Source organism: Trichosurus vulpecula, chromosome 3, assembly GCF_011100635.1.
Source record: "Trichosurus vulpecula isolate mTriVul1 chromosome 3, mTriVul1.pri, whole genome shotgun sequence".
In the NCBI taxonomy this organism is placed as follows: Eukaryota; Metazoa; Chordata; class Mammalia; order Diprotodontia; family Phalangeridae; genus Trichosurus; species Trichosurus vulpecula.
Window position 1 is genome coordinate 352,464,582 of NC_050575.1, and position 24,963 is coordinate 352,489,544.

Below are 24,963 nucleotides of genomic sequence, written 5' to 3' on the forward strand. Positions count from 1 at the left end.
TCCTTCTAAATATTTCTGCAGTGAAGCCCACAAATTCTTCCATTTGTTCCCTTTACCTTCTTTCTAGAATCTGATTTTGCTTTTGATTCATTCTGGAGAACTCTGCTTGATTCCATATTTTCTGAAGAATCCACAGGTCATACTATTTTCCTGGTTTGGTTCAATTTCCTTTGTCTTGTGATAAATATTTATCCAGGGTCATTAGTAGTATTTTAGATGTCTTGGTGAACATGTTTTCCTTCTGTTTGAGTGTCTTTGTTGTTTATTTCTTATTCTAGGTTTTTAACTGAGTTTCCTTCTTCCTAGGATCTCTTGTGATTGTAGCCTTTCTTTCTTGAATTCCTCTGTGGCTCATTTTCTGACTCCTTCTCCTTTGATACCAGCTTTAGCCTTCTCCCATGCTTAGAAATCCACTTTTCGGTGGGTTTACTCTCTACTGCAAGTAATTTCTGGGATGGCAGGGCTGACTCCAGGTCTATGCCAGCACTCTTTCCTTTAGGCTTAGTGGATATCCACATACTAGTGCTCTTCTCCTGGTCCCTCAATTTTTAAATTCTCTGGTTGAACTCTGATGCTCCAAGCAAGGAAAGGGCCTGCCTTGCTTCACCTTCCTGTCCTCCAGAAGTAACTAGTCAGAGTTGAAGTCTGCTACATGTTGCCCCAGAATGAAGCAGTAATGACAGGGGCAGCATGGATGCCTGGCAGAGAGAGGTAATTGCAGAAAAAAAATGCTGATTGGGTTGCAAAATGAAGGCCTATGTGGAAGCTTTTTGGGAGAGGGGTGGCAGTGGTGCTGAGTGAGCACCTTGGAACTTAATGTCCTCCACTGATCATTCCTAAGGCTCTTAGGCTTCATAACCCTGTTAGGCTTCTTAGTTTCTTGGCTTGCAGAAACAACTGTAAAATTCCTCTCCTGGAACATAATTCCTTCTTTTAAAAACAGAGTTAGTGGAGACTGGAGAAAATATTTAGTCTTCCATCTTTTTAGTCACCAGCAATTGGGTTTTCTTAAATAAAAGATTTTATTTTGGAGGGAATGATTTGTATTAGGTTAGTTCCTTGCCAGTAGGACCCTGTCATACTGTCTAGTTCCTGCTTTTCATCATTTTACTCACTCAATGGGGCATAAAAAAAATCCTTTACTTTATTTCTTGCCATTTTTACCTTCTCATCTGATGATTTCCACCTTAGAGGCTACATTAATAATGCTGGCTATTGACCCAGGTAGGTAGTGGGAGAGGGGAGGAGAGTTGGCTCCAACAGCTGGTACTAAGAAAGTTTGCCTGGCATTCATACCCATGTGATCAGCCTCTGCCAGATATCCAACACTGGACTGGATCCAATCTGACCACCCAGTAGTGTATGTCCTATATTTTTATATTAAGACTTCTTTCAATGTAGAAGTTGCAGAAAGGCACATTTGGGTTTGATTTAAGGAAAAAATTCCTAACAGAAACATCTAAAAGTGAAATGGGCTGCCTTAGGAAATGGTAAAGTTCTTCTTCACCAGAGGTCTTCAAACAAAGGCTAAGTAATCAGTTGTTGGATTTATCTAGAAGAGGTTCCTGTTCAGGTACAGGTGAGACTAGATGACTCACTAGGACCCTTTCAATTCTTTCAATTTTGTGATTCTGTGATCAAATAGTAGAAGAAATCTTTATTATCTTTACTTTGGTGAGCATGAAATATTCCTGAGTATGGGCATGAAAATGCTTCTTTTTAAGATTCCCTAAATCCCTCTTGTTTCTATAATCGACGTCACATATCCACATGGTTTATTAATTAGACTTTGCTCTTGTGTATTCACTTTGACACTCTTTAGAATGGCCATTGCTCAAAACTCTGTCTTCAAAAATCTCTATTCCCGCTCATGTCTACTTATTCCCTTAGAATAATATATCATTCTTCATAGGTAAAGTTTTTTTCAGTGACTGGGTACTATGGTTCTTTTGAGAATAATTCAATAAAGAAAATGACTTTCTGCTTCATTTGGTAAGCCTTTCACTGTTACACAACCACATACACTTGAGCACGATATTCTATTTTTGGCCTACTATCTCTCTTGATGCTATTGTCCTTATCATCTAAATTAATCAACTCCTCTACTTCAAAATGAATGAATGAACATAGAAATGAAATAATTAATGCAAAAGAATTTCTATGTAGCACTTACTATGTGCTACGTAGTGTGCTAAATACTGAGATAGAAATAGAAAGTCAAGAGAATCCATGATCTCAAAGAGCTCACATTCTAATAGAGTTAAACATATAGAGGAGGGTTCAGCTGCTGGGAGGATAGAAGGGTTCGGTGGTTGTAAGGGTGCATCGATAGTGTGGCTACTGTAGTATGAATAATATAGTCCACAGATCGTTTTTGTTTATTGGCCAGTCAGATGGCGGTGCCTGTGGGTCTGAAGAACATAGTGGCAAGACAAATGGTAAGACACCAGTGATATCCCATCTTAATAGAAGATTGTAGTTGGGAATTTCTTGATTACCCAAAAGGTGTGAGTAGTTGTGTGTAGGGAGCAAGGCTGGAGGATGGGCATAACACCATGGGGAAGGGTAGACTGGGTATGAGTTGTTGGAGTTGAATAGGGACTTTGGGTTTGCTCCATAGCAGTGAGAAGGGAGACGGTGCAGCATATCCATTTTGGGGAGAGTATGAGCATAGGTAGGAATGTTGGGTGGGAAGAGCTGCCTACAGTGCCTACTCCTCTTGGTCTTCCAAATAGGACCTGTTCTGGTCAGTGGGTTGTAGTAGGGAAAGAGGATATTACCCCAGGCTACCTACCCCCTCATGTATTTTTATGATTAAAATTATTTTAGTTATCATTAGCAATGTAGTAATTTCCTCATCACTCACACAAGACTTAGTGGTGATTCATTTTTCTAGATTTATTTTCCCTTTAGAAAAAAACAAACAAACAAAAACCCCTTCCTTTTATTTATACACAGTGTCCCCAGGATCCCAATTACAAATGCTGGTACATAACTTATGAATACATTCATCTGTAAAAACTTGTGGTCACGGCTTCATTTGAAACTCATAATTTCCAACACCAATGTCAATATGTCTCATTTTACAGTCTAGAAACTTGATGGCTGCTTCCCATATTCTGGAGCTTATAATGACCCCCAGAAAAAAACAACAAAGATTTATGAAAAGTTTATGTATGCTAGCAAAGGGACATCAGACTTGTCAAATCAAATCACCACTTATTTATTTACTAAGTACCTGCTATAAGCTAGGTACTGTGGTATGCTCTAGAGTCATGTGTGGTAGATATTCATAAGCTGGATTCAAAAATATGGGATGGGGGTCTGTTTTCTAGGAAACATGTCAGGCAAAGAGCATAGGGTATACATTTTAGTTTCCACAGTAGACACTGTAGGGATTGATAGTCTACTGGAATGTTCCTAAATCAAATGAAATTCAATTTGATTAAATTCAACTAACTTTTAATAAGTTTCAGACTCTGGGCATTTTCACTCTCTCCCATTCCTGGAATACTCTTCCTCCTTTACATCTCCTGGCTTCCCTGACTTCCTTTGAGTCCCAGATAATATCTTATCTCTTAGGAGAAACCTTTTATGATCCTCCTTAATGCTAATGCCTTCACACTATGGATTATCTCCAATTTATCCCATCTACATCTCGTTTGTTCATAGTTGCTTTTATGTTGTTAGCCCCATAAGACTGGAAGCTCCCTTGAGAACAGGAACTGTCTTTTGCCTTTCTTTGTACCCCTAGCACTTGGCACTTGCCTGATCTATGGTAGACTCCTAATAAATGCTTATTGACTGGCTGACCTACTACGTGGAAGCACTGTGCTTCCATGGTGGGGATACACAGACACAGACACAGACACACACACACAGACACACACACACACACACACACACACACACACACATACACACACATGGTTATTTCCTATAAGGAACTTACTTCCCATAGTCAAAGAACAACACATATTTATTGGGAACTTATTACATGGCCAACAGTAAGCTGCTTGCTTTGGGGGAACTACCTTAATATAAATGGTCAGTTTCTGTTCTAAAGGAGTTCACACTCTAATTCAGAAGTAGTTAATAATTTTTGTGTCCTAGACCACTTTGAGAGTGTGGTAAAGTCTAAGGATCCCTCCTGAAAATAATGTTCATAAATAAATAAATTAAAATATATACAGTTAAAAAGAAAACCAATATGTTCAAATAAAATTATCAGAATATTTTTAAATGTTCAAGAACCTCCAGTTTGTTTAAGAGGCAATGGAAATTTAAATGGCTGGGAAGTTAAATAATGACATAATATTTAAATAATGTTTCTGGAGTAAAAAGACAAAAAAAAACAGTCACAAGGCAGAAATTTCTATATTCAATACACCATCATCATAGCCACCATCATCATCATTGTCATCATCATCATTACTCTCTTTCTTCCAAAGCACAGTTTTTGCACTTCAACTGTCTCTGGCAGATATTTAATAAAATGCATAAAGGTTTTAGTAATGTTTTGTTATAGATTTCAACTAAACAGATAACCAAAATACCACCAACAATAAAATAGTATGTAAACTGGCACAAGTGAGCATAAATTAGAAAACATCCAAGAAAATTCAATCTCCCAGTGGTATTTTATTTAATGACTGTGACTGAGCTGTATTTTCCTGCACTGTTTTTACACATGCCTCCTTTTAAGTCCTCTTTTGTCAACTCTTTAATATTATAGGGGTTCTTAAAGGCTATGTCAACAGAACACATGACCTGATAGCCAGACATGGTTTAAATAAAGGTGACAGATTATGTGCCTATCATCTAAGGACCAGCTCCACCAAGTGGTGTTGCTGTTGCCTGAGGATTTCATCATTAGGTTGTCCACATGGGGATAATTCTTTCTTTCTTTTTTTTGTGGTCACAACAACTTGCAAACACCATGCACCAATCCACCTACCCTGGATTCTTGTCAGTCTGCCCTTGGGGTTCCCCCCTTGATAGTTTATATAAGTTTGTGTAAGAATAGGTCCTGAATAGTATAAAGAATGAATATTGTGAAGTGATTGCATGATTTGAATTCACACTGCCTATTTCCATTGGTCTGACACCAATTGCCTTATTTTACATAGTTATAACTTTAAAGAGTAAAAGTTCAAATACATGTGACCATGGGATTCATTATTCCCACTAATTGGGACCTAGCTATCAATCTACTATTCTGCCAGCCTCCCAGATAATTCTTTCTACTTTTCTCAAGATGCTTAGCAAGTTAACAATCTATTGCAAGCTAAGAAATAGAGTGGTGGATCCATAGAATATATCAGGTATACAAAAAAATAGTAAATGACCATAGTAATATAGATACCAATATTTGGGGATAAGAATTCATCATCTGACAAAGACTGAAGGGAAAACTAGAAAGCACTTTGGCAGAAACTAGGTATAGACAAACATCTCACACAATATGTCAAGATAAGGTCAAAATTAGCACTTGATTTAGACATATGGGATTATATAAGCAAATTAGAGGAGCATGTACAATTTTATCTGTTTTATCTATGGATAAGGGAAGAATTTATGACCAAACAAGAGATAGAGAAAATCATGTGAAGTAAAATGGATAATATTGATTACCTAAAATTAAAAAGTTTTTGAACAAACAAAATGGATGCAACTAATATTAGAAGGAATGCTCTAAACTGGGAAGAAATTTTTACAGAAAGTTTCTCTGATAAAGACCTCATTTCCTAAATATATAGGGAACTGAGTTAAATTTATAAAAAAAATATATGAGTCATTCCTCATTTGACAAATGGTCAAAGGGTATGAAGAAGAAATCAAAGCTTTCTATTGTCATATGAAAAGTACCCTAAATCACTATTGATTAGAGAAATGCAAATTAAAATGACTCTGAGGTACCACCTCACATGTATCATATGTGCCAACGTGACATAAAAAGGAAAATTATGGATGTTGGAGGGGATGTGAAACAATTGGGATACTAATGCACACTATTGATGGAGTTGTGAACTAGTCCAATCAATCTGGAGAATAATTTTGCATATGTCCAAAGAGCTATAAAACTGTGCATCCCTTTTGACCCAGAAATACCACTATTACATCTATATCCCCAAAAGATCAGAGAAACAGGAAAAGGATCTATATGTATAAAAATATTTATAACAGCTCTTTTTTGTGGTGGTAAAGAATTGGAAACTGAGGGGATGCCCAGCAACGAGGGAATGGTTGAACAAGTTGTGGTATGTGATCATGATGGAATACTGTTGTTCTATAAGAAATGATAAGCAGGATGGTTTCAGAAAAACCTAAGAAGACTTGCATGGACTGATGCTGAATGAAGTAAGCAGAACCAGGAGAATATTCTCTAAAGGAGAAGCAATGTTGTCATGATGATCAACTGTGAAAGACTTAACCACTCTCACTCATCAATACATTAAGCCAAGAAAACTCTGAAGGACATATAATGAAAAATGCTATCCATCTCCAGAGAAAGAACTGATGGAGTCTGAGTACAGATTGGAGCGTATTTATTTTTCCTTTTTCTTGCTTTTATTTTACAACATGGATAATATGGAAATAAGTTTTGCATGATTTCACATATATAATTTATATATTTCTTGTCTTCTCAGTGGGTGGGGGAGTGATGGGAAGGAGAAAATTCAGAATTCAAAATGTAAAAAAAAAAATGTTAAAATAAATAAATAATAAATTAAAAAATAACCTTGGCTTTAAAAAAAAAAAGATTACTATCTTGTTCAGAGTTCTCCTTTCTACCCCAATCTCTTCATTTATACCTGGAGACTTAATATTCATATGGATGTCTCCTCAAACATCTGGCCCTTCTGGTTCACTACTTATGAATTCTCTTCACTTCAGCAGCAAATAAGAATGGTCATCCTCCTGATTTCAATATAACACATAAGTGTGTTACTGCTTTGATCAGGAGCTATGAAACTCCACAAGTGCCTCGCCTTCCATCTCTGCCTCTGTCCTATTCCTCTTTAACCTATGCTTAATCTTCTCTACAATTTCTAATCTCTCTTTCTCTATTCCATTACTCCTATGCTGGCTTTGTTTTCCTCCCTTTTCAATCTTGACCTTATAGAGTTCTAGATACTCTACTTAAATCCCAAAGTTGTTATAAGAATAAAAATAAAATAATATTTGTAAGGTCCTTTGCAACCCTTAAGGTAATATAGGAGTATTAAAATAAAGAAATATATTATTAAAAGTAATATGCACATGTATATATAATATGCTCATACACATATGCATATGTATACACATGGGTATGTACAAAAGCGTATACATGTATCTATATATATATATGTATGTATGTATGTATGTATGTATATAGTCCTATTGCAGTATAGTGCCAGCCATGGGTTAAATTCTTTCCCTAATATTTGCCTTCCCTATTTTTATGCAGTTGTTGCTCAGCACTGTTGGAACAAATCCCACAATTGTACCAACTTGGCCCACTATAAATATTTATTATCTAATCTCAGCTGGTCCTTCAGTACTCCATTGACCATTAGACCCTGAGCTCCTTCACAGCAGAGATTGTCTTTTGCCTCTTTTTGAATCCCCAGAACTAGCACAGTGCCTGGCACAGAGTAGGTGCTTAATAAATGTTTATTGATTGATTGTTTTTATTCTTCCTTATTTGATTCTCTATCAAGCTCCCTGTCATTGTTCTTTCAAATCTTTCTTTTCTCTCCTTGAGCTTTCTGCAGCTCACCTCCCTCTCAGCTGAGGCCTCCTATTTTATTGAAAAAAATAATGGCCACTATTTTTTTTTTTTTGTGCGCCTCGATCTGTATTCAAACTTCGCAGTTCTTTCTCTGGATGAAGATAGCATTCTCCATCGTGAGTCCCCTGGAGTTCTCCTTGCCCCTTAGGTTGCTGAGAAAAGCGCAGTATGTCAGGGTTGGTCCTCACGGAATCCATATATCTGTGGCTGTGCACAACGTTCTCCTGGCTCTGCTCCGCTCACTCAGCATTATGTCGTGTAGGTTTTTCCAGGTTGTTATGAAGTCTGCATCATCCCCATTTCTTATGGCACAATAGTATTCCATCACCTTCATATACCACAGCTTGTTCAGCCATTCCCCAATTGATGGGCATCCCTTTGATTTCCAATTCTTGGCTACCACAAAAAGAGTTGCTATAAATATTTTTGTACATATGGGTCCTTTTCCCGCTTGTGTGATTTCTTTGGGATACAACCCTAGAAGTGGTATTGCTGGGTCAAAGGGTATGAACATTTCTATAGCCCTTTGGGCATAGTTCCAAACTGCTCTCCAAAATGGCTGGATCAGCTCACAACTCCACCAGCAATGCAACAATGTTCCAATTTCCCCACATCCTTTCCAGCATTTATCATTCTCCTGATTTGTTATTTTAGCCAATCTGACAGGAGAGATGTGGTATCTAAGAGTTGTTTTGATTTGCATTTCTCTAATCAGTAGTGATCCAGAGCATTTTTTCATATGCCTGTAGATAGCTTTAATTTCTTCCTCTGAAAACTGCCTGTTCATATCCTTTGACCATTTCTCAATTGGGGAATGGCTTGTATTCCTATATATTTGGCTCAGCTCCCTGTATATTTTAGAGATGAGGCCTTTATCAGAGATACTAGTTGCAAAGATTTTCTCCCAATTTTCTGCTTCCCTCCTAATTCTTGTTGCATTGGCTTTTTTTGTACAAAAACATTTCAATTTGACATAATCAAAATTATCCATTTTGCATTTTGTAATGCTCTCTGTCTCTTGTTGGGTCGTGAATTCTTTACTTTTCCACAAATCTGATAAGTAAACTATTCCTTGCTTTCCCAAATTACTTAGAGTATCAACTTTTACTCCTAAATCATGACCCCATTTTGACTTTATTTTGGTATATGGTGTAAGATATTGGTCTATGCCCAGTTTTTGCCCTACCATTTTCCAATTTTCCCAACAGTTTTTGTGAAATAGTGAATTATTAGCCCAGAAGCTGGCCTCTTTGGGTTTATCAAAGAGTAGATTGCTAAACTTGTTGATTTCATCTACTTGTGTACCTATCCTATTCCACTGATCCACACCCCTGTTTCTTAACCAGTACCAGGCAGTTTTGATGACTGCTGCTGTGTAGTACAGTTTAATATCTGGTGTGGCTAAGCCCCCATCTCTAGCATGTCTTTTCATTAACATCCTAGATACTCTAGACCTCTTGTTTTTCCAAATGAATTTTGTTATTATTTTGTCCAGCTCAGTAAAATAATTTTTTGGTAGTTCGATTGGTATGGCACTGAATAGGTAGATTAATTTAGGTAAAATTGTCATTTTTATTATATTAGCTCGGCCTAACCATGAGCAAGTGATATTTCTCCATTTATTTAGATCTGATTTTATTCGCGTGAAAAGTGTTTCATAGTTATGTTCATATAGGCCCTGGGTTTGTCTTGGCAAATAGACTCCCAAATATTTTATAGTGCCTTCAGTAACTTTGAATGGAATTTCTCTTTCTATCTCTTGCTGTTGGGCTTTGTCAGTAATGTATAGGAATGCTGAGGATTTATGTGGGTTTATTTTATATCCTGCAACTTTGCTAAAGTTGTTTATTATTTCAAGTAGTTTTTTGCTTGATTCTCTAGGATTCTCTAGATAAATCATCATATCATCTGCAAAAAGTGATAATTTAGTTTCTTCTTTTCCTATTCTAATTCCTTCAATTTCTTTTTCTTCTCTTATTGCTACAGCTAATGTTTCTAGTACCAAATTGAATAATAGGGGTGATAATGGACATCCTTGTTTCACCCCTGATCTTATTGGGAATGCATCTAGTTTATCCCCATTACAAATAATGCTTGTCTATGGTTTTAGGTAGATGCTATTTATAATTTTGAGGAAGGTTCCACTTATTCCTATGCTTTCTAGTGTTTTTAATAGGAATGGGTGTTGTACTTTGTCAAAGGCTTTTTCTGCATCTATTGAGATGATCATATGGTTTCTGCTAGTTTTGTTGTTGATATGGTCAATTATGCTAATAGTTTTCCTAATATTGAACCAGCCTTGCATTCCTGGAATAAATCCTACCTGGTCATAGTGTATTATTCTCATAATGAGTTGCTGCAATCTTTTGCTAATATTTTATTTAAAATTTTTGCATCAATATTCATTAGAGAAATTGGTCTATAATTTTCTTTCTCTGTTTTGACTCTACCTGGTTTGGGTATTAGTACCATATTTGTGTCATAAAAAGAATTTGGTAGGACTCCTTCTTCACCTATTTTCCCAAATAGTCTACAAAGTATTGGAATTAGTTGTTCTTTAAATGTTTGATAGAATTCACATGTAAAGCCATCTGGCCCTGGAGATTTTTTCCTAGGGAGTTTGTTGATGGCCTGCTCAATTTCTTTTTCTGATATGGGGTCATTAAGAAATTTCACTTCCTTCTCTGTTAGTCTGGGCAGTTTATGTTTTTGTAGATATTCATCCATATCTCTAAGGTTGTCAAATTTATGGGCATACAGTTGGGCAAAATAATTCCTAATTATTGTTTTGATTTCCTCTTCATTAGAGGTGACCTCACCCTTTTCATTTTTGATACTAGTAATTAGATTTTCTTCTTTCTTTTTTTTTAATCAAATTGGCCAAAGGTTTATCAATTTTATTGGTTTTTTCATAAAACCAGCTCTTTGTTTTATTTATTAATTCAATAGTTTTCTTGGTTTCAATTTTATTAATCTCTCCTTTGATTTTCAGTATTTCTAATTTGGTATTTAATTGGGGGTTTTCAATTTGCTCTTTTTCTAGCTTTTTCAGCTGTATGCCCAGATCATTGATCTCCTCTTTCCCTATTTTATTCATGTAGGCATTTAGAGATATAAAACTTCCCCTAAGAACTGCTTTTGCTGCATCCCATAAGTTTTGGTATGTTGTTTCATTATTGTCATTCTCTTGAATGAAATTATTAATTGTTTCTCTGATTTGTTCTTTGGAATGGCCATCATTTTAACTTCTATTTTTTTTCTTATCACATCCTTTAAAACTTCTTAACATTATTCTCCATTGTTTCTTACTTTTTTCCCTTCTCTGAAGATGTGGCCCTTCTCCTTGCCAGTACCAACTATTCTGCTTGTGTTTTGATCCCATCCCTCCCATTTCCTCCTGAATCTTGCCAAGAGGATTCTCTTTCTCTGTCATATTTACTTTCTTCTTATCTACTGGCACCTTTGCTGATTGTCTTCAGAGATGTCAAGTCCTTTCCCATCCTTAAAAACAAAACCAAACAAAATCAAAACCCTTCCTCTGACCTGTCATCTCTTAAAATTATTATCCTATATTTTTCATTTCTTCCATAGACAAACTCTTAGAAAAAGCCATCAGTATTTATTGCTCTTTTTCCTTTCCTCCCACTCTCTTTTCAACCTTTCCCAGCCTGACTTTCAAACTAACCTAACCACTCAACTAAAATTACTCTCTCCAAAATCACCAGACCTCTTAAACGCTAAAACCAAAAACCTTTTCTCAATCCTCAAGTCCTTGTGCTTTGTGATTTCTGCATAGCCTTAGATCATTTTCTCTTTGATACTCTCTCTGTCATAAATTTTTGTGATTTTGTTGTCTCCATGTTCTCCTAGGAACAACTTAATTAACTTCTGCAAAGTTTATCATAAGTTTGACCACATGCTGCTGCTGATTTTTCTTTTGGCCGTAGCAACTCCAAAATACCATATACTAGACAACTCCTTTTACCTCCAGCATTGTTGAAAAACTTCTCTGAGATTTGTTTCTTTTTTTTGAGGAGAGAAGGCAGGGCAATTGGGGTTAAGTGACTTGCCCACACAGCTAGTAAAGTGTGTCAAGTGTCTGAGGCCAGATTTGAACTCAGGTCCTCCTGACTATGGGGCTGGTGCTCTACTCACTGTGCCACCTAGGTGCCCCCCTGAGATTTGTTTTTGAACTCTCTTTGGAGAACTTTCTCCAGGAGAACTTCGTGGTTTCCTTTCTGATTAGTCCTAAGAATTTTTACTGGACTATAATTCATGTCCCACCCTTTAACTGTGAGTGTCCTTCCATGCTTTTTTCTAGACCCTTTTGACCTCTCTGTACATATCAGGTTCATGGTTTTAATTTTTGTCTCCATTGAGATGACTTCTAGATCTATATTTCCCATCTTGATCTCTCTTGAACTATAGTCTTATAGCACCAATTGCCATTTTGGATGTCCCATGATCATCTTAATCCAATCATTTCCAGAGTAGAAGTCATCATTTCCCCTCCAGATCAAACCTTTATTCTAACTTTTTTATTTCCATCGAAGGGCACTATCATATTTCTAGTGATTCAGGTGTAAAAGAGAGCATAGAGTTGGAGTCAGGAAGAGTTGGGTTGTTGGAGCTCTGGGGCAAATCATTTAACCTCTCAGTATCAGTGTCTTCATCATCAAATAAAAGGATTGGACTTAATAGCTTCTATTATTTCCTAATTAATCTAATATCTTTTTATTTCTAATTCCAAAATATCTCTCACATCCATTCCCTGGTTCAAGCCTTCATCAGTGCTTGCCTGGACAATTGGAATGGCTCCTAAATGATCTCCCTTCCTCAATTCTCTCCTTTCTATAATCTATACCCCACACAACAGCCAAACTGATCTTCTTAAAGTGCAGGTCTGACCGTGACATTCCCCTACTCAGTAAACTACAGTAGCCCCTTATTTCCTCTAGATAGTGATATTTAATATAAATTCATCTGTTTGGCATTTAAAGTCTTTCACAACCTGGTTCTAATCTGTTATTCTATTCTAATTAAACATTACTCCCCTTTGCATATTCTATGGTCCAGCCAAACTGGTCAATTTCATAGTCTTCATACACAGCATTCCATTTCCCATCTCCATCCCTTTGCACTGGTAGAACACCATGACTATACTGCACTCCTTCCTCATTTCTGCCTGTTAGAACCCCTAATTTCCTTTAAGACTCAAGTGCCACCTTCTATAGCAAGCCTCCTGGATCCCCCAGAAAACTCTCTCTCTCTCTCTCTCTCTCTCTCTCTCTCTCTCTCTCTCTCTCTCTCTCTCTCTCTCTCTCTCTCTCCCCCCCCTTTCTCTTCTCTCTCCCTCTCTTTCTCTCTCAATCTCTCTCTCCTTTTCTCTCTCTCTCCCTCCCCCCTTTTCTCTCTCCCCCTCTCTCATTGACCAACAATAGGCAAAATGGGATCTTGTATTCTCTACAGGGATGGGGACCCTGCTGCCTTGAGGCTACATGTGGCCTTCTAGGTCCTTGAGTGTGGCCTTTTGACTGAGTCCAAGTTTTACAGAACAAATCCTTTTATTAAGGGGGTTTGTTCTGTGAAGTTTGAATTCAGTCAAAGGGCCACACTTGAGGACCTAGGGAACCACATGTGGCCTTGAGGCCACAGGTTCCCCACCCCTGGTTTAGACAACACAACAGCCAAACTGATTGGTGGTGATGGTGAAGATATGAAGTTTCTTTCATAGCACCATTTGTGAAAGCCTAACTGTTCCCTAAGAATATCCTCTTGCTTGTATCTCCCCATGCCTCTGTACCCACTTACTTTTGCATTTATTATCCATTCATTATAAATATTTTGTACATAATTACAAAGGGTATCCCAAAAGTCTTAGTGTAGTTTTAAGCTATTAAGACTTAAAGTTGTGCTAAACTTTTTGGAACAATCTATAGAGGTAAACAGAATGAAAGAATGTAAGTACCATGGAGAATAGAGACTTTCAGTTTTAGCTCAGCATCCCCAGTAGTTAGCATAGTACTGGGACATGTTAGGTGCTTAATAAATCTTCTTGATTAACCAACTCAAAGTCATATAAAAACTAGTAAAGAGAACCATCATGTTAATCTTGATAGAAGAGCATCTAAGGAGGAATTTTGTTCTACCAAAGGAAACATTTATTTATTCGTCTGTTTATCTATCCAACTGACCAACAATAAGCATAGTGTGATCTCATATGTTCTACATTGTTTAGACAATTGCATGATGGTAAAATATGAAGTTTGTGGTGTAGCATTACTTGTGAAAACCTATGTATTCTCTATCTGACACACTCTTCATATAGTGACGTGCTGTTAAATATTTAACAAATCACTCTCCAAAAAATGTACACATGATATGCTTGTAAGCTTAATCTGAATTATTAACATCTTCTCTATGCCTTTCATATGTTTAGATAACCAGAAATATAGTAAATTCATCTCTCATTTGTAGTGTTTGCTGATTTCTGAAGTGTAAATGTTCAATCTGGAAATTTAACAACCAGGTCTTAAGACTGCACTAAGACTTCTGGGAAATCCTGCATGATAGCTGTACTAGTAGAGGCAGAATCCACAATAAAATTACTGAATTTGAAATGCTGAAATATTTTTTCATTTAAGTGGAACAACCAACACTTTTGGGTGATTTCAGAATACATGACTTTTTTTTTTACAGTGCTTGTGAAATCTCTCTTTATTCCAATTAAAAATCATATATTAAATTCAATGAAGATCTTAGTTTACCATGCCTCATTTTCTCCGTTTCATGAAACAGGTGATATAAATCTGTTCTCATGAGCCTGGAGGGAAAGAAACCTTCCTTCAAATTATCCAGCTCTCCAGTTCTAGAAAAGGTGTGGAGCTGGCTACCATCATGGGTGTATCTGTTGGTCCTCCTGTACATGACACATGTTACTTATTCCCTGGTCCTCTGCTGGGCTGGGCTAGAGAAACATGGTTTGTACATTAGGAAGAAAACAGTTCTTCCCTTTCACATGAACTTATTTGGAGTATTTACCCCACTTGCCATGGGATAGTGGGGCAGGAGGAAGAAAAGAAAAAGTCTACATAAGAAAATTTTAAAACTTTCCCAGAAGTGTGTTCTTTCTAAGAACTTTTGGAATGGACTTGAAACTAGCAGTCTCCTGGTCCCTTCAGGCCTTCCAAGTTTATGATGTCTTAAAACCAAATTACCATATTATAATTAAGTTAACTTTTTGATTCAAATGTGTCACAGGAATACTTTCAATTTTTAATTATCATTTTGCCAGTCAATTCAAAGAATCTTTACAACTTGATAAGGTTATGTGGTCCAGCCTCCTGTATTCAGGAAGGCCAATTGTTCCTGTTATATTAAAATAAAAAAAAGTTTTGATTGACAACTGCTGACAGGTTTTATATGAGCTCATGCTTCAAATGCCAATCAGATTGTTGTCTCCGGAGTTTGCTTCTGGGGAGTAAAAGCTATCCAAGCTATTGAGCCTGCTCACCTTTCATAGTTGAAACTGAAACTTCAACTTAGACTGTGAGGAGATCATGCTATGTAAAGTCAGTTGAGAGGCAGATGGGAAAGGTCATTGGAAAGATCTTGCTGAATAGAGAACTGAGCTAACAAGAAAAGACAGCCACTCTGTACCCAATGACTATTCTTTACTGGGTGCTCAGCTGTTCAGCCACCTCATGAAGAAAATCAGTTTGCTTGGTTCTTGTGTATCAATCCAATGGGGGGAAATGTCTTTTGAAAGGCAAAAGTACATCTGAATAAAGTATATCTAAATGCATTTCTGTGTGATCTATCCTTGTCTCTGTCTCTCCCTGTCTCTCTGACTCTATCTCATCTTTTTGGTCCCTTTTCCTCCCTCTGTCCTACCACCTTTTCATATTAAATAATTCATTGGTTTCTCTCCCTTCCAGTCCCTAGATCCTTTCTATTAATTTCTTTCCCAGTTTCCAATTACTTCTTCACTTGGTTATTATTAAAACAGGAAATGGAATGGTTATATTTAAATTCCTTTGTGGTTTTAGCTGTCAAGATAGGAAGGGCAGATGGTGGCTGAAATCTTGGCACTAAATTCCCAGTATGTCTACAAACAACAGCCCTCTTGGCCTACACCGTAGCACTCTGACTTTCTTCCTTTTCACATCTTCCTATAAAACATTTGAGTTAATAAGATAAAACAACACTTCAGGTTAAGGTACAGCTCTCATATTTATCAGGAAATCAAAAGTTGAATATGCAAATAATTAGGAGATACCTTTAAGCTAATGAAACCATAAGAGTTGCTACATTAGGCTTATCATCTGATGAGACAGATGGAGAAAGCCCCAAGTTCACAGTATTCTTCCATTTTAAATGTGGTTATGAAACACATGAACAGCTCATGATGATGCCCTATTAGAGAACAAAAAACTCTAATTATGTGTTGGTGCTTCAGATCCCAGTCCTCATCCAGAAAAGATTGGTCTCTCCCATGCGGTTTCCAGAGTTGTTCCTTGCCCTCATACCAGGACAGACAGGACACAAAGAAATGAAAGGACAAGGGCCAATCACAGATGTTTTCAAAAAATTCTATTAGATCAATGAAAGGCACCTTTTAACTGAATAAAAGAATGCAATTACAACAGGCTGTCATTTATATCCATCTGAAGCAAAAGAGAGGGTAGTGGGTCTGGGTAAGGACCTATGGATTCTTAGGGTCTATTTTTCCCTTTGTTTTCAGTCCCCTACCTGTGTATCGGTGATTAAAAACAAAACAAAATAAACAAAACTCACAATCTTATACCTACACACTTGTCTTTTAGCTTTTTCCTTTCTGAGTCTCCCTTGGAGGCTTGGCTTTGCAGATGTCACTGCCACTTGTCACCAATTCTTTCTGCTGATCCATACGTAGGAATGAAGTCCCTCTACTTCCTTCCTCTCCACCTGTCTTCTCTCCTCTCCTATGGTAGGGGTGAAAATCCCTTTCACCAGAACAGATTTCATGTTAGCTTCTCCTTTTTCCATGCTGGGAGAAAAAACAAAAATAAAACGTCCCAGTATTTTTTGTGATTTAGGGCCCCTGCCAGTGGCCAAGCAAACATTACCAGAAAGGTGAGGCTGTTAAAATAATGAACATAGAAGACTTTTTAAATTTCTTATTGTGACAAATGTAAATTCAACCCATTGGGAAACAACTAATTATGGTCCAACAAGTATAGATATCTTTTGACTGCTTACTGTCCCTCAGGAAACCTTTTTTAATTGGCTGCTGGGCTAGAATTTCATAGATACATTAAATTTTTGGATTCTTCCCAGACCAATGGCTTTTTATGTATGCCTCCTTCAGCTTATTCTTGAGAGATTAATATTTTGAACTCAAGATGGTGCAATTATAGAATTAAATATTGCTGTCAGTCTATTTTAGAGTGTCTCGGAGGGGAATGTCCAGGTTGGTAGAAACTGATGATCTCAACTGGCCCTATTCCTACATATTCTGAGTTTCCATAGTGTATCCTCAGGGTTTAGCACAGCAACTGGCACATTTAGTTGTTTTCTAGTCATGTCTAACTCTTCGTGGCCCCATTTGGGGTTTTCTTGGCCAAAAAAAAAAAACTAGAATGATTTGCAATTTCCTTCTCCAGCTCATTTTACAGATGAGGAAACTGAGGCAAACAGGGTTAAGTGACTTGGCCAAGGTCCACGCAGCTAGGAAGTATCTGAGGTCAGATTTGAACTCAGCAAGATGAGTCTTCTTGACTGTAGGTCCAGTACTCTATCCACTGCACCGCCTAGCTATCTGTATCAGTATCTCACTACCTCTATGTACATATATAGATATAGCTATATATTTGTACACATGCACATGTTCACACATGTGTGTATGTGTATAGATACATATACACACACATATATTACACTCACACACACACATACACATACACACATTGGTGAGGGGGACTTTGAGGTTCAGTGACTTGTCACTTAAGTTATACAGCTAAAATGTAACAGAGGCAGGATTTGAATTCAGGCCTCCTGTCCTCAAGTCAGGCACTATGCCTTTATTGCCTTTCAGGATTATCACAAATTATTTCTCAGTAAAGTGGTTGTTTTGTTTTTGTTATGTAAATAATCTGACTCCTAATGAGAGTTAGCTTTTTTATAGTTCTGTGTTTTCAGGCTTTTCATTCTAATGGCAAACATTCTTCTAGGCAGGCTATTTAAAGCATTAAGTCTTTTAATCAGGAAAACAGTTTGTGACAGTAATGGGCATGATTTATTTTAGGATTGTATTTAATGTCAATGTAAAAATTGCTCTCTTTGCCTCTTCCAAAATCAGAACTTAATCATCAAATGCATTCTGATTCAGATTATGTTGCATAATTTCTAATTTCCCTTGTAATCACCTTAATCTTCTTCAAGATAATTATATCAAATTGCACAGAGCCTCTTTTCTTGCCCTTTTCTCAAATGCAATCATTGGCTTGCTTCTAATACTCAGAGTAAAAATGCATTCTTACCACCAAGTTGAAAATTTCCTTAAATTTTTCGAAGAAGAAACACTCTACATAGCAAACTACATACTTAGTGCTAATATTGTTTTTCACATAAAAAGGTTCAATGATGGAAAGTGGCAAGAAATTGATTTTTAGGCTTTGGGAAACATTTCTTAAATACATTGTTGTTACAGCAGACTTTAATTTTTAATTACCCTGAGAGATTTGAAGCCATCATATAAGACAAAAACCCTTCTGGGAGTTGATAGCAGTGGACCTACATTCTGAATGTATACAGATTTCATTGCCCATCCAGAATCCATTATTATGCTAACGCCTGTCCTTTGAATTCTCAACTAACTCTCAGAAGATGAATTTCCTTCCTGAAGTAAAAGACTCATCACAGACTCACAAGCAGAACCAGACCTTGGGAATTAGTCAGGACTGAATTTAAATCATCTTAACTGAACCTGGGGATTGGATTGCCATCCACTCCTGCTGACTCAGGGGGAAAGGAAGGAGACTGCCAGAAGAGACTTGGTAAATATTTCTAGAAGTTCTGAAGGACTTAGGACCAAAAATTTCAAAGAAATTATTAAATAGACAGATGGACAGACAGACAGGTAGATGATAGCAATAGACAGATATTTTATTAGGTATTTACTATAAAGAAGATAGATCCTGACCTCAAGGAGCTTACATTGAATGGGGCTAGGAGTGTATGAGAGATGGGTAAAAGTAAGGGAAAGTTAGGTATCCACAGAAGAGTTAATTGAGTTCCAGAGAATGATTAATTAAATATCGGCTTGAACAAAGAAGGAGTAAAAATTAACCAGGATGAAGGTCCTAGCCAATGGGAGTAGAGTTTGTGGTTTTGCAGAAGCCTCAGTTTTAGGATGTTGGGAAAACTTGTCTAAACTGGCCAGGTAATGGTCAGGGTTGAAGACAAAACTGGGTCAAATGGCTACCATGCATGCTTAACTGGCTAATTGAATATTACCTTACACACCAACAGGGAGGAGTTTTTTTGCCATTTTTGAACATGGGACATATGTCGAGGAGGGGGAAACACACCAAGGAGTTGCATGTTGGGGGTGTGTAGGAAAGATTGTTAACCCAGAAGGGAGCAGACCAATCAGTTCTCTGAAGGGAGGTACTGAGCTGATGGTACATCAATCTATGTCGGTCTAACAGAATAAAGTTGGTCTCACTCCTGTACTCCCCAGTCCCTCTTCCCAAAGAAGGATGGAGTCTGCTCCTGGTCAGGAATGCTTACCAATTCCTTTGAATTCCTCAATAATAATAAATTACCCTTGATACCTGAATTTCAGTGTCAATTGTATTTCTAACAAGTGGGAGACAACACTTAAAGAAGAGGTAGAAAGAAGTAAAGGGAAAGATGAGCAGGCTCTTGGGAAAGGAAGGGGGATGGACCAAGGGGCATAGTCAAAGGAAAGGGGTTGGGTGAAATTATTTTTAAGCTGTAGGAAAAGGCCAGGGAGACTGAAGTTGATATATCTCTTGAACTCTGGAGATCTGAGCTGTGGTAGATAAACTGGTCAAGGTCAGAAACAGAGTAGGTCAAGGCTGCTTTTCTGAATAGTAGTGAGATCCAGTCTATGAGTAACCTCTGTACTTCCAGGTTGGGTGAGATAGGGAGACCAAATTTTTTTTAAAATTAAAAAAAAAGAAAGAAGGAAGGAAGAAGGGAAGGAGGGAAGAAGGAAGCCTGTTTTGACAAAGGCAGTTCAAGTAAAAAAGACTTTGTTTTAGTCAATTATAAACCACAGCTAAAGAGGAACATGTGAGTAGGGATTTTTTTTTGCCTTCCTAGTGCCTAGTCTAGTACCTAAAACATTGAAATTTAATAAGTACTTGCCAATTAATTGATTGATGTCTAAAGGAGAACAAGAACTGCAAACCATTTTACATGAGAATGATGAAAGAACTGGGATATTTGTCTTGGAAAAGGGAAGGCAGTGGCAATTGAGAGGTCTTTTCAAACAGCTGAAAGGATGATATCTGTAACTTTCAATAAAGTCTTTCTTTGCTGTCTGATTTGACTTGAGATGACCTTCTAAGGCTGTGGTAGTGGAATGTGATCACCAACAAGTAGGTCCTAGCAAACTAGTGAAGAGTAATTTCTGTCATCTGGGGATCTGCTTAGCTAAATTTTGAGAACCCTATCATAAGGTTGACCACAAGTTGGTGAATTATTTTGCCATAGCAATATTCAAAGAGCACCCATCCAGTACATAGTAAGTACTTAATAAATGCTTTTGGACTAACTATAAAGTTGCAGAAAAGCTGTGATGAGAATAGTTGGTATTGTAGTGGTTTCTTGCACTTAGGAAATTACTGATCCTTGAAGTTGGTTGGTTGGTTGGTTGTTGGTTGGTTGTTGTCCTTCATTCCCAAAGAGAACAAAAATGACATCACTATGTTAGAATCAAGTTAGAGTACATCTGCATGTGGCTGATCAGACTAATATGAGCTTGGAATCCTCTACCACAGGTTAAGCACAAATAGTTCATATGAATATTTGGGGTGGATATTCTAAATTTGTGCATCCTGCATTTCATTTGAGCTGTTTCAATTCTGCTTTGCTCATAGAGCACAGCACCTTCTCTGATGTGAGCACACCATGCTGGGCAGTCCTGTGCCAGTGTCTCCCATGTCACACAATCAATTCCAAAGTTCTGTCCTTGTATCACTTCTTTTGACCATCTTTGAATCCTTGAAGTATTAAAGTATGGAAGTAAGCCATATTAAATAGGGATTAGATGTGTGTGTTGTGAACTAGGAAAAAATGGGTAGATTTTTCAAGGATATAGATTTTCCCTGAATATGAAGATTAGCCCTGACAATTAGAGCTAATGGAGCAGCCTGACTCATGAAGTAGTATCTTTCCCAACACTTTTCAGTTCAAGCAGAGGTCAGGAATGCCATAGAGAGGATTCTCATAGGAGGTGGAGAGTTCCTCTTGGGGCCTTAATTTTGTGAAGGTATTCATGTTGGCCAGCTTTTGTACCCCTTCCATTTCTGTTCTGAATTTAAAACTATGCCTCCATCCTGATTTCCCTCACCTCCTTGTCTTTCAGCTCATTTATATGTGTTGTCCTCCCCCATTAACATGTAAACTGATACATTGTTAGTGGAGCTGAGAAATGGTACAACCATTTTGTAAAGTGATTTGGAATTATACGAACAAAGTGATTAAAGTGTCCATATCCTTTGAACCAGAAACTCTCTTATTGGGCTTACATCCCAAGGAAACCATCAGTGAGAAGAAAGTCTCTATATAGTCCAAAATATTTATAGCAACACTTTTTGTGATGACTAAGAATTGGAAATACAGTAGATGCTCATCAACTGAAGAGTGGTTAATCAGATTGTGGTACATGAACGTAATGAAATATTACAATGCTGTAAAAAATGCGATGAATACGGAGAAACATGGAAAGATCTATATGAAATGATACAGAGTAAAGTAAGCAAAGCCAAGAAAACAATATACACAATGACTATAACAATGTCAGTGGAAAGAATAGCTACAAATCAAAAAAACAACCACCCACAACAGAAACAAAACCAAAAGTAAATGTAACAAAATTATAAAGATCAAACAGGACTCACACGAGGAGACATGGGAAGAAATCCCAAATTACCTCTTTGTGGAGGTGAGAGGCCCACAGGTTTGCATATATTTTCAGATTTTTTCCATGTATTGATCAGTTGTGCTGATATTTTTCCTCAAAAATTTTTTGATTTTTTTATATGGGATGGCTCTCTAGGAGGGGGAGAAGGAAGAACACTTGAGATACGTGGGACAAATTGAGAAACAAAAGATATCAATAAAAACTTTTTTAAAAAGATAATGTAAGCTCATTGAGGGTTGGAATTGTCTTTCTCTTTGCTTGTATTTGTATCCTGTGGTTAGCACAGTGCCTAGGAAATAGTACATGTATATACTTTAGTTGTTTTCAATCTTGTCTGATTCTTTGAGACCCCTTTTGGTATTTTCTTTGCAAAGATCCTGGAATGGTTTGTCAATTCCTTCTTTAGCACATTTTACAGATGAGCAAACTGAGGCAAACAGAGTGAACTGACTTACCCCAGGGTCACATAGCTTGTAAATGTTGAATTTGAACTCAGATATTTCTTACTTCAGGCCTGGCACTCTAGCTACTGCTCCATTTAGGGGCCCTAATAATTACTTAATAAATACTTATTTCCTTTCTTCCTTCATTATTTTCTTCCTTCAATTTGAATTAGTCTACTTCTTAAAGAGTCAATCCAGAATAGTGAAAAATATTGTTTTGGCATCAGAAGACCCAAGATTCACATACTATTGCTGCCTTATTATTACCTGTGTGAATTTGGGTAAGTCACTTAACTAACATAACCCTATGCTCTTAAGGATATTCCATTTTTCTCATTTGAAGAATGATGGGTGAGGGGTTTAGTCTGGAGGATCCCTATGGTCACTTCCAGCTCTAAATCTATCACCCTATGAGACAATTGCTTCCTTAAGATTTTACACTATCTTTTCTTTTTTTTTAAATTTATTTATTTATTTTTAGTTTACCACACATGGTTCTACATAGTTTTGAGTTCCAGATTTTCTCCCCTCCCTCCCCTCCCTCCCCAAGATGGCATGGAATCTCATATAACTGTCATGTATAACTTCGCATTGAATTAATTTATGCACTAGTCAAGTTGTGGAGAAGAATTTTGACCAATGGAATGAATCATGAGAAAGAAGAAACAGAACCAAAAAAAAAACCCCAAAAACAAAAACAAAAGAGAAGCAAAAAAAGGCGAGCATGTAGTGCGCCTCGATCTGTATTCAAACTTCACAGTTCTTTCTCTGGATAAAGACAGCATTCTCCATCGTGAGTCCCCTGGAGTTGTCCTTGCCCCTTAGGTTGCTGAGAAGAGTGCAGTATGTCAGGGTTGGTCCTCACAGAATCCATATATCTGTGGCTGTGCACAACACTATCTTTTCTAATGCGTACATCTTTCCTTCAACAGCCTTATTTCCATTTTTATAGCTGCAAGATGTTCCTTTTTATTTCCTATTGAAATTCTAAGCACATCTAAGGGATTCAGTGGTTGTTGATGTAGTATTGTTCTTGCTAGAGCTGTCTCTTTACTTTCTTTGACCTACACCATTTATTCCTCGCATTGGGCCCTCTTTTGCCTTCTCTTTTCTTCAGTATTTCTGGTAGTTTTCCTTATGGAATTTCTTACTACTTTCCACTTTTCAGTTGCTCTTTGATCTTAATTAGAACATATGTACACTTTTAGGTGATGCTTGGAAGCTTGGCTTAGTCCTGGTTACACACTCGGTGATTTCTTAGACTATAGGTTTTATTTTGCAAATCTTAAATCTCGTATATGACTTTCTCCAAGTTGTCTCCATTTTTGTTTGGTAAAGACTAAGAAACCAGATGCAAAAGTGATTAAGATGGACAGGGTTAAGCAAATTGCTTGATGTTCCCAACTAGAAATTATTTCTTTACCGTTAAATCTCACAGTGCTTGATTGCTCTTTCTTGCACTGGCCACTTTTTAATGTGTAGTCTTTCTGTGTTTGTATCTTATCATCACCGACTATACTATAGTATGCTTGAGGCTAGGGAGCACCTCTTATTTATTTACATCTTCTTTAGTTTCTAATGTAATGTGCACTCAGTGTAACGCAGCACTTACTAGCTGCAACCTTAAGCAAGCCAACCTACCTCAGGTTACTCATCTTATAGATCTGTGCACGTTGGTATGTATTACTGCTGCTGCTGCCGCTTCTCCTCCTCCTCTAGCTGACATTTATACCTTGTTCCAGGTATGTGCTAAGTGTTTAAAAATTATTATTGTATTTGATCCTCACAACAACCCTGGGAAGTAGGGGTATTATTATCTCTATTCTACAGATGAGGTTATGATTGTATGGAGCAGGATTGGTACGCTTCACAAATGTTTGATAACTATATGAATATTATGTCAGGCGAGTTGCAGTTTACGGAGTAGATAGATAGATGATCTTGAAGACAGGAAGACCTGTGACATGTATCTTTGAAGTTTTCTGAGCACACTGTGAGATTAGTGACTTGCCCAGGATCACACATCTTGAAGACAGGAAGACCTGTGACATGTACTTCCTGTGTGATCCTGGCAAGTCACTAATCTTACAGTGTGCCCAGAAAACTTCTAAGATAGTGGTACTTAAGCTGAAGTCTTGTTATTTGAATTTTTTTATAACTGTACTTCAATATCATTTGTTTCCTTTGTTATCTTACATATTTTATTTTATGCATTTAAAAACATTCTGAGAAGGGGGCCGTAGGCTTCACCAAATGGAGGTCTGGTGAATTGGGGTCTACCAGTGAGAACTATGATACTAAAAAGGTCACGAACTCCTGCTCTCAAACTACAGGCAGAGTGGTTTTTGGTCTACACTGGTAGATGGAGTTGTCCAGATCAATGAAATCATAGGTTAGGACCAAACCAAATAAAGAGAAGAGAAAAATTGGTTCCTGTTTTCTCTAATCCCATTTTATTTTTCCATTATCCTACTTGGTTTTTAAACCATAGCATCCAATATAAATCATCACCTTAGAGTCCCATAATGCTTCCAGACTTCTCCTGAAAACATGCTTATATCTTTCCCAATTTACATTTATGCAATTTGTTT